The 16,546-nt window shown below is 40.3% G+C and overlaps 1 protein-coding gene across 5 annotated transcripts in view; it reads left to right on the top strand.

The window, feature by feature from the left end:
• The window catches only part of CHRM2 (cholinergic receptor muscarinic 2), a 151,911-nt gene that overhangs the window by 102,519 nt on the left and 32,846 nt on the right, over positions 1 to 16,546 (top strand). The window contains exon 3 of one of the 5 annotated variants that reach the window (XM_086689288.1): positions 15,532 to 15,597. The exons of the other annotated variants lie outside the window; for them this stretch is intronic. The gene's annotated coding sequence lies outside the window, so the exon portion shown is untranslated. The remainder of the gene's footprint in view (positions 1 to 15,531; positions 15,598 to 16,546) is intronic. 5 annotated transcript variants of the gene reach the window in all.

The following is a 16,546-nucleotide window of genomic DNA, read 5'->3' as shown; positions in this document are numbered from 1 at the left end:
GATTTGGATGAGGGAGTAACAAGGAATTTGTTCATTGACATAAGGGTGCCTGAGAGATGTGGGTACCAATATCAGGTTCTAGGATTGCCAGTCCTATAGGCCCCGTCTGAGCTCTATCGGAGTGGAAATAGGGACATTGATGATGGGATTGCTGGGAGATCTTTACAGTGTCCCCAGAATGTGGAAGATGTACTTAAACATAGTCACAGACACCAGGGCCCACATTTTCCTGGAGATCTCTGAAGTGGATGATAAGGGACTAGAGCAAACAGTGAAGATGAAATGAAGGATGGGGGCTACCCCACCCCAGTTCCTGGATGCCTCGTGTAGTACAGTCACTGTCCCCGTGGTTCCTGCGGCTCCAGGTTCAGGGGAGCAGACAGCACAGGCAGGGCAGGAGCTGTGTGGGTGTCCTGGAGCCTGGCCACTGAGCACTGAGGCACTCAGCCCGAGAAGAGACAGAGCGAACTATCGCCGGTGGCCGAAGACAGACAAGATTGCTTCTCTGTAACTGGGTCTTGGGGGATAGAAAGGGCTAGAATAAAGCGGCTCACTGCCTTAGAAAACCACCCACATCATCCACACAGGGACTGACATGTTAACAGAGGTTGCCAGAAGCCCATGGAATGAGCCTGAAGCCTCGTACATAGTTCAGGTATAAAAAACTGTGCCAGAGAATCTCCTCTTTCCCTCTTCTCTTCTTCTGACTCATCCCACTCGAGAGGAGCAAGACCCTGGGCAAAGTGGGAAAGCCAGCCCCACGACAGAACGCCCCACCCCCTCATTCCAAGGTGCTTGAGTAGGAGTGAAATCAAGTAGTCAGGACCCCGCCCTACTCAGAAACCAGAGATACAGTCCCTCTTGGTGATGAGGCATGTCTTAAAGTGGAGTGGGCCATCACGGTAACTGAGACCATCTGGGATCTCCCTAAGATAACATTAAAGAACAATTTTACCAAGCATGGTTGGGTCAATGATGAACAAAATATTTACTATTTCATGTTTAAAGCTCACTGGGTTAGACTCAATAAACCAGTTGCACAAGTATAGAACTAAACCAAGCTTAGAACCAAACTTTCAAATGACTGTCCTTTAAAATGCTATCCCAACATACTTTTAAAATGATGTGTCTTCAACCAAGTTGTTTCCACTACAAATATTTTCATTGTGTATATATATTTTTTAATTTAACTTTATTTTTTATTTTTTTAAACTTACATCCAAATTAGTTAGCATATAGTGAAGCAAGGATTTAAGTAGATCCCTTAATGCCCCTTACCCATTTAGCCCGTCCCCCCTCCCGCAACCCCTCCAGTAACCCTCAGTTTGTTCTCCATATTTTTGAGTCTCTTCTGTTTTGTCCCCCTCCCTGTTTTTATACTATTTTTGTTTCCCTTCTCTTATGTTCATCTGTTTTGTCTCTTAAAGTCCTCATATGAGTAAAGTCATAGGATTTTTGTCTTTCTCTGACTAATTTCACTTAGCTTAATACCCTCCAGTTCCATCCACATAGTTGCAAATGGCAAGATTTCATTCTTTTTGATTGCCGAGTAATACTCCATTGTATATATATACCACATCTTCTTTATCCATTCATCCACCGATGGACATTTGGGCTCTTTCCATACTTCGGCTATTGTTGATAGTGCTGCTATAAACATAGGGGTGCATGTGTCCCTTCGAAATAACACACCTGTATCCCTTGGATAAATGCCTACTAGTGCAATTGCTGGGTCGTAGGGTAGTTCTATTTTTAGTGTTTTGAGGAACCTCCATACTGTGTTCCAGAGTGGCTGCACCGGCTTGCATTCCCACCAACAATGCAAAAGAGATCTTTCTCCACATCCTCGCCAACATCTGTTGTTGCCTGAGTTGTTAATATTAGCCATTCTGACAGGTGTGAGGTGGTATCTCATTGTGGTTTTGATTTGTATTTCCCTGATGATGAGTGATGTTGAGCATTTTTTCATGTGTTGGTTGGCCATCTGGATGTCTTCTTTGGAGAAGTGTCTATTCATGTCTTTTGCCCATTTCTTCCCTGGATTATTTGTTTTTTGCGCGTTGAGTTTGATAAGTTCCTTGTAGATTTTGGATACTAACCCTTTATCTGATATGTCATTTGCAAATATCTTCTCCCATTCTGTCGGTTGCCTTTCAGTTTTGCTGATTGTTTCCTTCGCTGTGCAGACGCTTTTTATTTTTGATGAGGTCCCTTCATTGTATATTTTTAATGAAAACAAAAATATTTCTGTTCCATTAATAAATATAAAAAGTAGTATTTTAAGATATTGTTTCTTTTACTGTTTTCTCAATCTGTAAGATTCATACTTCAGAGCATATTTTAATATAAAAATTAGGACAGTAGCAGATATATGTTTATTCATTTTTTAATCAATTATATAAGTTTATTGGTGAGTAAATTCTCAAACTTTTTAACAGAGAGAGGTATCTACATACATTTTGTTAGAGAAAAGAAGCAGGAAAATGGGCCCAGAAAACAAGCATGAATGGAAGATAGAAGGAAAGAAATGTGAAGAGAAGGAAGCAGAAAGGAACTCACAGGAAGGCTGACCATTTATATGTGGAGGGGAGAGGCCAGGCTGGGCAGGGCCAGGTGGGGTGGGGCGGGGCAAGGAGGGGAGGAAGGAGGAGGACTTGGGTCACCATTGTTCATGTGACATCAGACCATTCCCAAAAAAGGTTCAGGGTCCGGGGCATGAACATAAAAATAGCTTCCCAGTGAACTTTTTTAGACATCTGTAGAAGATAATAGGGTCTCAGGCTACACCGAGGGGCATATAGCCACGTTTTAAAAACTCTGGAGTAACAATATTATTGTCCGGTGAATGGGTGGTGCAGGGTAGAGTGGTAGGGGAAGGGGAAGAGAAATGTAGGTAAATTTAGATAAACTCTAAATAAGAACAGAAAGCCTACGCCCTGGTCTCAGGGGTCATCTGTTAGGCCCTTCATGTTCAGAAGGTGAAAACATCCTTTCAATTCAAAGTTCATGGAGAAGTACAATTTTTGGAAGAATAAAATCTCATTTCCTTAGAAGCGGTTTGGAAAACAACACAAAACTTACAAGATATGCTTCATCTGCTAGAGCATAGCATTGTACGGGGAGTAAACAGCAGCACCGGGTTACAAGAGCCAGTAAAGGTCTCATGAAAATCTACATTTATGCAAAGCACTTTCTGTACTCCTGAGAAGCCACCTCCAACTGACTCAGAGTTCACTCGCAGAAAAATAATTAAATCCCTGAAAGTCAACAAGGATTTATTAAGGACTGAAATGATTCTCTACACGGTAGTAGGAACTCTGATGAAGATATAGCCCTTGCTTTCAAAAGAACTTTACCACTTGCAGGTAAATTGAAGATAGAAGTCACAGCATAGCTTAATACAACTGGATTGTGATAATACATGGATGAATGAGAGAAGGGAGCAGAAGTGGAGCAGGGAAAAAGAGAGAGAAAATTACTTTTGAGGCAAAACCTTGTCCAAGAGTTCAAGAGGAGCAAAACAAACAAATAAACAAAAAAAAAAAAAAAGGGGGGGGGGGGAGGGAAGAGAGCAGAAAGTCTAGACCAGAAGAAAAGAAAGAAAAAATAAAATGGGAATACCCAGAGTAATGGAGACCCCTGACGCCTCACACCTCTTTATATTTCCATTAATTAATATACTTATGGAATAAGTGTCTATCTCCGACACTTGGTGTGGGCATAGTGATAGGGAATGAAAAAGAGAGTTAAAGAAAATGTGATCCCTAGCTTGAAAGAACTTGAATGCAGGGTAGCAAAGGAGTAGAGCGATGGTTACCTCACAGCGGGTGATGGATGCTTTGCCTGAAAAAGGCGGATGGGAACTCAGGAGGAAGTTAATTGACCCACAAGAGCTCTGTGCTGCAGGATCTCAGATGTTTTGTTTTCAAGGATGAAAACTTAGGGAAGAACGTGCTGAAGTTAATGGATGACATTGACTTTTCTTTATTCGAAGCATAATTCCCCACTAAGCTAGTTTAGACAGATCAGCTGTGGGCTCATCTGTTCGTACCTAGAGTCATGGTGTCGCTAACCAGGGATCACAGCCCTGGTCTCACCTAAGAATCACCTAACACTGATGCCTGGATCCCACGGTAGAACAGTTAAATCAGAGTCACTTGGGTGGAACCCGGGAAAAGGCATTAGTTAAAAGACTTCTCCAGATGATTCTAACATGCTTCTGGGGTTGAGAACCAGTGCCTACACACAGACCTGGACAGACTCCCACTATACCCAGGTTTCTGACTTGGTCCCAGATGTTATAACAGAAACAGCCTCTCCTTTCGGAGGCACTTGGGTCCCCTCTTGTACTTCCTCTTTGCACACCGCACTGTTTAGTTGAGTCCACGGATGAAATAGATTAAAAGAAATTTTTAATACATTTTATTTTGTGGAAAATTCTTGTTTTAAAAGTTTGGCCCTCTGCTGCTGTGCCATATATGTTGGCCAAAATAAAGCATAACTGGTCAACTAATTCCTCCCCAGGTAATATTTCGTGCAAAAAAAAGTAAATTCTGACAGTGTAACATTTACATGGGAACATGATTTTCAAATAATTAATTCATATCTGTTCCTGGAAGTCTCTAAGAAATGGGTAAATATATCTATGCATCAATGTATATTTTCCAAGAGGATTAGGAACAAATTAAGAACATTTCTATGGAATAATCTATAGAGGATCGCTGTGTAACAGAACACTTTGACTCCAGCTTCTTCTATCGGTTTTAACTCTTTCTCCCCTGTAGAGTTTGTGGGCAGTGAAGACTAACCCAAAGCTTGACATTCTGTGACCTCTGTGAGCTTTCTGAATGCTGCCTGGACATTTCGTATTATGGTCTTCTGTTGGCCTTGGCAGTTTAAGGGCTGGAAGCAAACCAGTTTTCAATTGCCTGCCTGCAAAAAAATACCCAAAAATATTATGAGACCAGTGAGCATTGCCAAAATGTTTTCTTCTTTCTTTGTCCAGTCTCCCACAAGACATACAAGCTTTCTACTTCCTTTCCCTTTGCAGTTAGAAAAAAAAAAAAAGGAGCTGAAGAGTCCATTAAGATAGAATTGTCCCTTTCTTCACGGGCTCTTAATCAGAGTATAACTGTCGTTTTGACTCTTCAGCACAGGCAGCCATGGAATTGGTCTCTTTTCTCTCTGTAACATCTATTCAGTTGTGTTTTTTTTGTTTTTTTTTTTACCTCTCCTTTCTGACCAGTGGGAAAACTACATTTAATAAAACAAGTGGAGTTTATTAAGAGTGACCAAAACTAATCACAATTAAGCTTTTTTACCATCTGAAACACTGAAACATAATTGGAACAGAATACTTTCTGGGTGTCATAGAATCTCACAGATATTAGAAAACTTGTTGCATAAGAGTCAGTGCTGATGCAATGCCACAGAGGTCGTACCTTGTTTCAGTAAAACAGGTGTAACATGGATGGGGGACTTTCTACGTCAAGAATGATATTAAAGTATAATAATGAATTATTATGATATTGATATATGATATTGAATTATTATGATGCTGATGTATGATATTGAATCATGATGTTGTATGTCTAATATACATACATGTATTATGAAGCTAATATAATGTTGTATATCAGTTATAGCTCCACAAAAAGAATTTGTCAGTTACATCTCTAAAACAAAGAATTATATTAAAGTATAGAAATCTAGGGGTGCCTGGGTGGCTCAGTCGGTTAAGCGTCCGACTTCAGCTCAGGTCACGATCTCGCGGTCTGTGAGTTGGAGCCCCGCGTCGGGCTCTGGGCTGATGGCTCAGAGCCTGGAGCCTGCTTCCGATTCTGTCTCCCCCTCTCTCTCTGCCCCTCCCCTGTTCATGCTCTGTCTCTCTCTGTCTCAAAAATAAACATTAAAAAAAATTTTTAAAGGATAGAAATCTATAAATTAATGCAGAGAGGCAGTGAACTTTTTTTTAAAGTTTTCTTTTATTTTGAAAGTGAGAGAGCACATAGGGGAGGAGCAGAGAGAGAGAGGGAGAGAAAGAATCCCAAGCAGGCTCTGTGCTGTCAGCACAGAGCCCAACGCGGGGCTCGAACTCAAGAAATGGGAGATCGTCACCTGATCCGAAATCAAGAGTCAGACACTTAACCAACCTGACGGGGCCACCCAGGCACCCGGCAGTATGGTGAGCTTTGAAATGATGACAAATGAATAGCGAAACAGAAGCAGTAGTGTTTACGATGGTTTATACAGACCACATGGTCAAAGTGCTTTCTTAATCCAGGTGTCCATACTGCTACAGAAACAGCATATATTAAGAGCGAAGGAATTCAAACATCTCCATATCAGTTACGACTCAATTTTTGCCAAATGGAAGCCATCTGAAAGGAAATGTCTTGTTTTACTGTCACCTGCAGAGTTCAGGAGTTGAAGAAGTGGAGAATGGACTGGCTCCTCTGGATTTACTTCTCATTGACCAAGGCACACTGATCGGTGACACAAAAGCAAAAAGAAATTGGCAGAGGGAGAGGCCGTGCCATTTTAATGAGCAAAGGAAATGTCAAAACAGAAGAGGAAGCAGCAGTAAAATTGCATGTCCAGCTACTCGACAAGAAGAAATGGTTCAAAATAAATGGAGGGGTCCAACAAATAAAACGAGGACAGTCTAATTAAAAGAGAAATTAAAAAGAAAGAGAAGCTCCTACAGACACCCAAATGAATGCAAAAGGAACTTTCATCTGAGCCCATATCACAGTGGAATCAGCCCCCCCGTGTCCAGCCACAGACAGTTATTACAGTGGGTTCATGTGTTAAAGGGAACCTTACGATACATATACGAACTGGGACGTGAAACACAAAGACCAAGATGAATACAAAACAATGGCATGTTGGAATCGTTGGAGTACTATTTGGAGGGAAAATACCTAAATGAACTAAGATGTGGGGGAAAAAAAGGGTGAAAATGGGTGGCAAAAACAACCTGAAACCTTTATTCTGAGAAAGCTCGAGGAGAAGCTAGGTCCCCTGCCTTTTAGAATACTGCATAATTTTCAGATTACCAAAGGGAGGTAGAACTCCAAAAATACTGTTTTGCTTCCACATTTTTCTAAGGAGGATATATGGCAAACCAGAAAGGGCAGAAGAATAGTTGATGCCAAAGAAGGGCAAGTTTGCCTGAGAAAGTCTTCTGGTTTGAATCACTGGCTTCTAAATGTTTCTCTTCTACAAAATGATAATAATAAAACAATTCAGTTGAACTTATTTTCTACAACTCTAATTTAACAGAGCTTCTTATTCTGATATTACTTTCGTCATTTGTTTGTTTTTTTCCGGTTTCACATACTTTTGTTTCTGTTTAAACGAAATGATGCTGATGGCATGGGTTAGTTATCCTTATGTCGCAAAATAAAAAATTAGCAATGTTATGCTAGCTCCTATTTTTAAGTTTTATTGGTTCCCAAAGTCCAAAGACCTGGGAGTCAGTAGAGGTTTTTTTTTTCAGTTTAAAACATTCCTTTGAATAAGGAATAGATACACACGATAGACATTGAAAAGGTTCATGTAGTCACGCAGTATTTTGCCTGCATTTGCACGCCAGCCTACTGTCCTCTCAGTTTCCCTCCAGAAAGGCAACCATTGCAAAAGATCCTGTATATAATTCTGCACAAGTTCTGAACTTTGCATAAAAATTGCTTGTGCTTTTGACACAAATGGCAGCACACTCAACCGATCTGTACTTTGCTTTCATCGCACAAACTGTATACACTCAGGACCTGGCCCCCGCTATTTTAATTTTGTTTGGAGTTGAAACTAAATCTAGGTACTAAAATATAATTTATTGATGCGTTTGTGGAATCAGTGTCAAAAGTTCTTGAGTGGTGCTGTAGGATGAAAGGAGTGTCATAACACCAGGAAGATGAAAATGTTAGCTCAAGATTTCACAAAGCAGCAAAAGAAGAATTTAAGAACTTACCCCGCTGGTGAACTTGCTGTCCGTCAGGAGCAAGCTTTCCGTGTAGACTGGTGACTTAATGCACATGTGAAAATTAGGGTCCTGTGATGACTGGGAACAGTCATGAATTCATAAGACTATAAATAAAAGCTTCGTCAAGTTTTCTGAACTGATATAAGAAAAGAACATCAGACACCTTGTACATTTTGATCATAAGTAGCCATTTGGCGCCATTTTTCAGGACCTGTGTCTGTGGCTGTGGAAGGTAGGGAAGGTAAAGTGCGGCCCAAAACTGATTGAACACTTTTATGCAGAAGCGATTAATTAATTACTCCTTGTAGGGGCCTTAAAGGTTCACATCCCCAATTAGAATGTTGCGAAGTTTTGCCTGTTAACATTGTATCAACGCATTGATGACAAGGTAGGCGTGGTTAGCAGATTTGTGAATAATGCAAATAAGGAAGGAAAAGCAAATGGGTATCGTAGTCAGAATTTAAAAAGATCTTGACAATATGGAACAATAAACAAATTAAACCAAGACTTGGTTCAAAATATCAGCAGTCTATGTGCAGGCAAGTAGATCTGGCTTAATTTATATAAAGAAAAGCTGCACATTTTACAAGTTGACTACAAATACATCCTTCGTAACACACATCAGTGCCTTCCAACTTAAGGACTGAAACTTTATTTAGATCTACAAATCTTCTGGTTTTCTTTTATTACTTCCTTCCTTATGTTATTTCTGTTCTCTGTTTCTGTCATTTCTGGTAGACTTTTGTCCTAACCTTCTCCCTTTCTATTCCTGGACCCCTTTTCACTCCCTGCGTCCATGCTGTGAGCTTAGAGTTTCCCTGAAACTACACTTATACTCTGAGTAATCTTCTCCTGTGATTTCCTTTCTTTTATGATATGATCCCAAATATTTGTATCCTTTAAGAATTTTGTAAAATTCTGGAACTACCAATAGCTTTCTAGCTCTGCTATGAATTTCTTTCACACACACACACACACACACACACACATTTATGTTAGAGCATGGGAATTTGAGAAGAAGGATAAACATCATGTTCTTTGCTCTAACTTGATCCAGTATCCATTAACAAACCAATAACACCCAAGGCATCATATGATCGATCAGATGAAAATTAATGGAAATATTGTGCTCCGGAGAAGAGCAGTAATAATCATACTCATCAGAGCCTATTTGAATATTATATTCAGTTCTATGTATAATAATAGAGAATCTAAGATATATGAGGAATGTTTGAAGAAGCAGAGAGATTTCGCTTAGAAAGAGACAAGATCGTCAGCTTGAGTTATCTGAGGGGATGTTATGTAGAAGTTAAACATTTTAAATATTTGCAGAAAACAGACCTACGATCATTTTTTTTTCCTTAAGAACAAGGTGGTGGACTTTATTTTAGAATAAAGAATAACTTCTTAATAATTAGGCCTGTACCAAAAGTAGAATGAGCTACTTTCATACTTGAAAAATTCCTAGCACTAGAAATGTTCAAACAGCAACTGAGGGAGGGATGACTTTTCATGAATATTTTAAACAATAGAACATTTATCTATCTATCAGTGCCTTCTAATTTTCCAATCCCAAGTTGTCTGTTTCTTTGGGTTCTGTCTGGCCCTAGACTGAAGTTTGTTTCTCCCCTTGGGTCCATCTGACTCCTGAGTATCTGCCTCATTGCTACTTTGCCTTGAACTGTGATTTCCATGTGCCTCCAAACTCTTGACCCACCGCTTATTCAATTTTGACTCTGGACCTGGCTCACCTGTGGACACTGAAAGCATCCATCTCAGGTGTCCCACTTGATTCCAGTAACTTCATCCCTGACCCACCCATCAGGTTTTATGTATTGTTTTGTGACTAGGCCTTTCTGTCTTGCCTGCTCAGTGCTTTCTTTTGTGTTCTGGTTCCCACAAATATTACATAATCACCTTTCATTCTTACAAGAGCCTTCTAACGGGGCACAGCCACCAGTTTATCTTCCTTCTGTTTGGGGCGTCCTTATTTCTCGTAAATTCACATGCACCCTTTTAGCCCATTAATCTTTCAAAGTGCTACTTTAATTATTGCTATCTTCCCAAAACCACTGTCTCAAAACAAATGTTTCCCACGAGCTATCGGATGAAATCAACTTGGGATGCTGTAACAAAGTACCATAGACTGGATGGCTCAAACAATAGACAGTATTTTCTGCACAGTTTTGGAGGCTGGGACTTCCAAGAGCAAGGTGCCCATAGATTTGGTTGCTGATGATTCTCTTCCTAACTTGCAGAGAGAGGACAAACTCTCTGGTGTTTCTTCGTATAAGGGCACTAATCCCATAGTGAGGTATGAAGGCCCTCTAGGCCTCATCTCAAATGCCATTACTTGGGGGATGAGGCTTCAACATAGGAAGTTGGGTGGGACAGAGGACACATATTCAGTCCATATCAAAGTGTATCTTTATGGTTTGCTTCCAAACTGTATTTCTAGTTTTATTTCTTTATCTCTTTTACTTAATTCTTCTACAACTAAATCTGTTCATTTGCTCTTTTGCCATGACTCCCTTGCAAGATAATGCCCTCCCCTATTTTTTGTATCCTACCCATCTTTAGTTTATTATTATTTACTTAAACGGTCTCAATTCTGTATTTTATTTGACCTTCGTGTGATGGTATGGTTGGGGGGGGGGTGTATAATTCTTCCCTGACTGCATTGTAATTCTTGTTAAATGTAGAGACTGTCTTAGACTTTTTGGAATGAGCATATACATCTCAAAAAAATAATTTTTGGTTTGATTCACCCTCACTCATTCAGCAACATTTAATGACCACGTATTTTGTGCTGGCAGGCTAACTATAATTCTCCACCATGTGATCTGTGTCTCAAAATGTTTGACTCTTCCTAAAACTCCTGTGTCAATATCTTAGAGAAAAAGGCCTTTTCTCTTTTTACCTTTTTCTTTATAACTTTACGGTTAGATTGCCTTCCTCGCCTGCCCCACTGGTGACTCTCAGAAATGTCACTTGTGCCGTAAGCCCAAGATCACCATCTTTCCTTCCTGTTTCTTTTGGAAAACAGAGAGGGAAGGTGAATATAATGTTCTTCTAGCTTCCTTAACTTTCAAAAGATCTGAGGAAAATAACTGGAATAATTAAGCAAGAGAACTTAATTACTCTTCCTCTCCATCTCCTTGGTTCACTTTAAACATAACCCAGTGTCGGGCAATAATGAGCACTGAAAAAATATTGAACGTTGAATGAATTGTTTCTCAAGACATTTGCCGAAATCTGCCAGCATAGAAGCTGGGAAAATTAGAATTAGGAGCAGATCTCAAAGATCATCTAGACTAACTTGTTCATTTTCTAGATGATAGAACAGAAGTCTGTAGAAGGTAAAATGTTCATCCCCAGGTCAGAGAGTAGCCAACCTAGATTTGGACTCTGTCGGGTCCTACCCCATTCCAGCACTGTTTTAACTGTATCTCATAGTCTAGACCCCATGACTTCACTGTATCTAGGTGAATAACTTAAAGGTATGCTGAAGAAGCTTGGGGAAAATATGACAGAAAAGACTGTAGTTAAAAAGACCCAGGGGAAAAAATATAAAATAGAAGAGGATAGATTTACTTTTGACAAGAAGCAATTGGTGATGCCTGTCTTTCTTTTATGACTTTGATAAAGTTCTGCATTAGAACCAAAGGACAAACTAAAAGAATCTTGAGTTCCTTACAAGCAAAGGATCTTTTTTTTTTTTTCATTTCCTCCCCCCCCCCCCCCCCCGCATACACTACTTGCATCTGGATTTTTGGTGTTAATCTCTGAAAGAGGAAACAGTGGTAAAACCTGCAAACTCTCTGTTTAACTATTTGAAAACTGATGCTCTGTTTCCATGATTCTAAAAAGGGCAAAATGGTTTGACTGTCCTGTTCCTGATTGATATGATATTTGGACATTCTACATACTGAGCCTTAGAGGAAAAGAAACACAGTCCTTTTGGAGAATGTCAACACGACTCTATTTTACCCTGGCTTCTTTCCTAAAGTTCAATAAAGGCCATCTTTCAGAAGCACATAAATCCACTTGCAGATAAAGCAAAAGGAATTATTGTCTTTACGTAAGAATAAAATCCTTATTTATTCCTTAAACCTCTCCTCCTACTTCCACCTTGAGGGAAGCTTCTGGTATCTGTGTTCATTTTAGGCCTGTCTCATCTGTCCTCCTTTGAATCTCTGCCTTGTTTTGTCCAACCTGGAGGATAACAACGCCTATTACTTTATATATCTTATTTCCAGAAACAATAGCCTGTGGCACATCCATTACTTATTCTTTCTCCTTCTGTCAGTGACATAATGGTTTGCCGCTTGCCAAAAATTCTGCTTTTCCAGGCCAGTGATTCCATTCCCTCTAGCATTTTCTCAGATTTAATTTCTTGTGAGAGAAAAAAAAAAAAAATATGGCTGATAGTTCCACCAAATGGGAACTCAGCTTTGCATGAATTGGGCTGGACTTTAGCATATGCTGGCAGCCAGCGTTCGCATTATTGATGAAGGTGTACTGGTGGTGATGAAGGTAGTGGGTGATGGTGGCAGTGGTGATGACAGTGGTGGTTGTGGGGGTGGTGATGACAGTGGTGATAATGGTGGTTGTGGTGGTGGTGATGGTGGTTATTTGATGGTGGTGGTGTTGGTAGTGGTGTCTCTTTGTTGGTCTGCCTTCTAAAGAGCTCACAGTTCTTAGGATGATTTGTTCCCATTGTAGAATAATAGAGAAAAAATATGACAATAATTTAAAAGTCTAACACGACAGCAACTAATTTATAATCACTATCATACTATTTGTCTGATTCTCGAGAGTGGAAAATCATTACATTACCTTTCTTGAGAATAAAACTTTTAGTAATACTGCCATTTACTCTGTCTTTAGCATTGCGCGCTCATACTTTTATTAATTTTTTATATGGGAGAGCCCATAATAAATATAAGAAATAAAATTGAAGGATGTCTTATGACCTGAATAAATCAGTGTCTTTACCGGAATGTACTTAATAAGCTTCTCCCAAACACTCAGCACTAATATTGGCACTGAGGGGTGGTATCATGGCCTCTGTTTCAAGTCAGTGTATTTAGGTCAGAGGTATGATATTCATTTATCCTGTACATATTTGTTGAATACCTTCTGCGTCCTAGATGCTGTGCCAAGAAGAAATGCAGTGCTTGTCCCCACACTAATTGAGACCATGGAATTGCAAATGCCGTTGCATAGCAAGAAATCTGTTAGAATGCAAATACATAAAATGTCCTGGAAATGAGAGAAAAAAAAATCTAAGTTTCACTAGAGTGGTCAAGGGAGGCTTTATCTGAGGAGGAAACATTTTAGCCAAGACTTGGAGGGGAAAATTAAGCATTCAAAGAGAAAGAGCAGAATGCATAACAACAGAGCAGCTTGAGTGCGGCTGCCTTCTTACAGTATCTTTAGCTACTTCAGTGTTGCTGTAGTGTATTATTCTGTTAAGAGTGTAGCATGGGAGGAGATAGTATTGACTTGAGATGAGGCTAGGCCATCGGGCAGGAGCCATTGCATGAAAGGTCTTGTAGGACGGTCCATGTTGGGGTTTTATTCTCCCTTGATGAATTTCCAACAGCAGATTGGCACAATTAACTTGGTAAGTTAGAAAGACCATTGGATAGAGGATATTTTTGAGTCAGACCAGATGCAGGGAGACCCGTTGGGGAGCCTTTAGGGTGAGAACTGATGATGAGACTCTAAGCTAATGTAGTGGTGGTGATAATGCAGGGGTGGTGACTAATACACAGGGCATAAAAGACCTAGTATCTTAAGGAGTTAATTTTTGTTTTTAATGTGGGAAGATTTAAGGATGATTTCCAGGTTTCTGGCTTATAACACGGGACTGAACAATGCAAGACAATGTGTAATTAGTTGCTAAACTATGCAGCTTCAGAGATAAGTTCTTTAAAGCTCATAGGAGTGAGCAGCATTTGAAGACGACTCCTTGTGGAAGGTGTCAGGATGTAAGCTGAGATATCAGAAAGTAGTACATACAGCACTCTGTAAGGAAAATAATTTTCCTAAGTGACTTAGAACTCGCTGTCTTGTTTCTGACTTGTTTCTTGACTCCCATAGAAGAAACCCTCTTCCCCTTACTCTGAAAAAGTCGGGTAAATGGCCCACAACGCTTTCCCAAATAAAATTCTACATCTAACTGGAAAGATAGATAAATTCTCTATCACAGATCCCGGTAGGGAAGGACAGAGGAGGGAAGAAAAAAGAAAGGAGCTAATTAGTAATTATTTTCAGAGAGGATGGGGGAGGAGTCAGAGAGTAAGATTTCACTTTTTAGGTTGGGAAAAATTAATGCAGAGTGCCCCAATAAAACAAAATCAAGTCTAACAATAAAATAATCAGCAGCATTCTCAAATATTAAAATGTCATTTTTCACTTTTCAAACAAGGCCTATAATAACAAAGGAGAGATATTTTCTACTTTACTAGGAGTGCTGTAATATTTCCATTTATTTTGTCTCTTCCTTAGGCTTCATTTTTGTCAGTTGGTGCAGTGTTTGGGAAAAAAAGCACGTAAGATTAGTGCCCGTAACACAAGAGCCAACTGACAGAACAGAACAAGAAAATAGAACGGGTTGTGTATCATCTTTTCCAACAATACCGTGGGCAGATCAGGAAGTTCTAATATTCTCAAGATTAATGGTGTCCTTGTTCATAGTTTCGAGATGGATGTGTTGAGATACGTCTGTGTGAAATGTACATCAGTACTTGGGTGTGTGAGCGCGTGCACGCGTGTGTGGTTGCGTGACTCAGTGTCGTCTTGTTTGTTTCACAAGATGCGGTATTGTGACCAAAGAGACAGGAGAATGATCTTTCCAGGGAAGTCCCATTGGAAAAGACCCTGAAGGAAAGTTAGAAATCTTCTAGTTAAAAAGAAGAAAGGTTATATTACAAAAAGGGAACCATTAAGTACAACGATCTCGAGGTTGGGCTAAGAGCTAAGTGTGGTTTGGGGTATACATAGGAGATCTTCAGGCCGAACTTTAGACTGAGTATCAAGGACGAGTAGGATGTAACGTATTACATGAGTTGGGTATTTTTAATGGTAGGAGTTTGGACGTGGGAAGATCCTAGAAGGTTTTCAGTAGGAGGAGTGAGTGGCATACTGCTTTGTGACTGATACACTATTAACATTATTAATACTATTGAGGGGCGCCTGGGTGGCTCAGTCGGTTAAGCGTCTGACTTCGGCTCAGGTCATGATCTCGCGGTCCATGGGTTCGAGTCCTGCGTCGGGCTCTGTGCTGATGGCTCAGAGCCTGGAGCCTGTTTCAGATTCTGTGTCTCCCTCTCTCTCTGACTCTCCCCTGTTCATGCTCTCTCTCTCTCTGTCTCAAAAATAAACGTTAAAAAAATTTTTTTTAAATACTAATGAAATTAATTATAGCTAGCATTTAGTGACTGCTTATTGTTATGCATGCCAGACACTTAATAACTAATTGAATCTTGATTGTCATGCCCAATGATGTAGATGATCTTATCATCGTCCCTATTTTCCAGATTTGTGACCTGAGAAAACGGCCAGGGAACCTGCACAAATGCCACAAGTAGCACGTGAGAGAGCAGGTCTGTGAACCAGGCACAGTCTGGCGGCGAGTTTGTTATTTGTAAGACAGAATGAAGGGGAAAGCGGAAGCTGAGAGACCCCCTAGGAGCCTGTATGATCGTACATCAGTCCTGAGGTGGTGAGGCACTGAGCTTTAGTGGCTACAGAGGAGGTCCATATGTGAGCCTTTAGTCTTACCTTTACTCAGAGCAAACCGTGCTTTATTCGAGTCAAACTGAAGCTTGTTTGAAGGGAGAAACCCTTCAGCCCAGTGGCAGAGATGGATCTCGCCACCAGCCCTGCATCCACTTGGATCCTGGAACAATGCCCCTAATTCTCTAACTGAAGCCCAGAGCGATAGCATCTTCCCTCAAGGACATCACTTCCGCAATTCCATTCATAGAGCTTTGTTTCTAGAAATGTTGCAGTCTATTGACTATGTAAATGGTGTAGTTGCTTTTCCATGAAAATGCATAAAATTCCTATTGTACTATGTACTACTATTGGCTCCGAGGGGGGGGAAATATAAGTAGCTCAGCATCATTGTGGGAGACAGAACATCTGTTTGCTTTGGAATCCAAGAGAAGCTCTCCACATGGCTTCCCTCTAAAGCAGATTAGTAAGGAACTTGTGAATAAATTATCCCCGGGGCTGTCTTGTCCACATGAACAAGAGTTTAATGTCCCCTAGAACCAATTCCATCATTTTAGTGGTTACCTGATAGCCATTCTCTCTGGGATAAATTTCTAATGGTAAAGGGAAGCTGTGGTTTCCTCTGATTCCCTCAACCCCTCTGGGATCTTACTGTGTCTCCTCCTGATCCGTTCAATGTCTCTGAGGATCTGCTTCCCTGAAACAGTTTTTGTTTTTCTTACTCCTCTGTTTCCCAAATATTTATTTATCAATTCCGCATACAGGTTCTTAGGAGAGGCACTACGGTTTACAATTGGGAAAAAGTGCAGCCAATCC

This window comes from Puma concolor, chromosome A2 (assembly GCF_028749965.1).
Source record: "Puma concolor isolate L17-30 chromosome A2, mPumCon1.1.hap2, whole genome shotgun sequence".
NCBI classification, from domain to species: Eukaryota; Metazoa; Chordata; class Mammalia; order Carnivora; family Felidae; genus Puma; species Puma concolor.
This window is presented reverse-complemented; position numbering and strand designations above follow the sequence as displayed.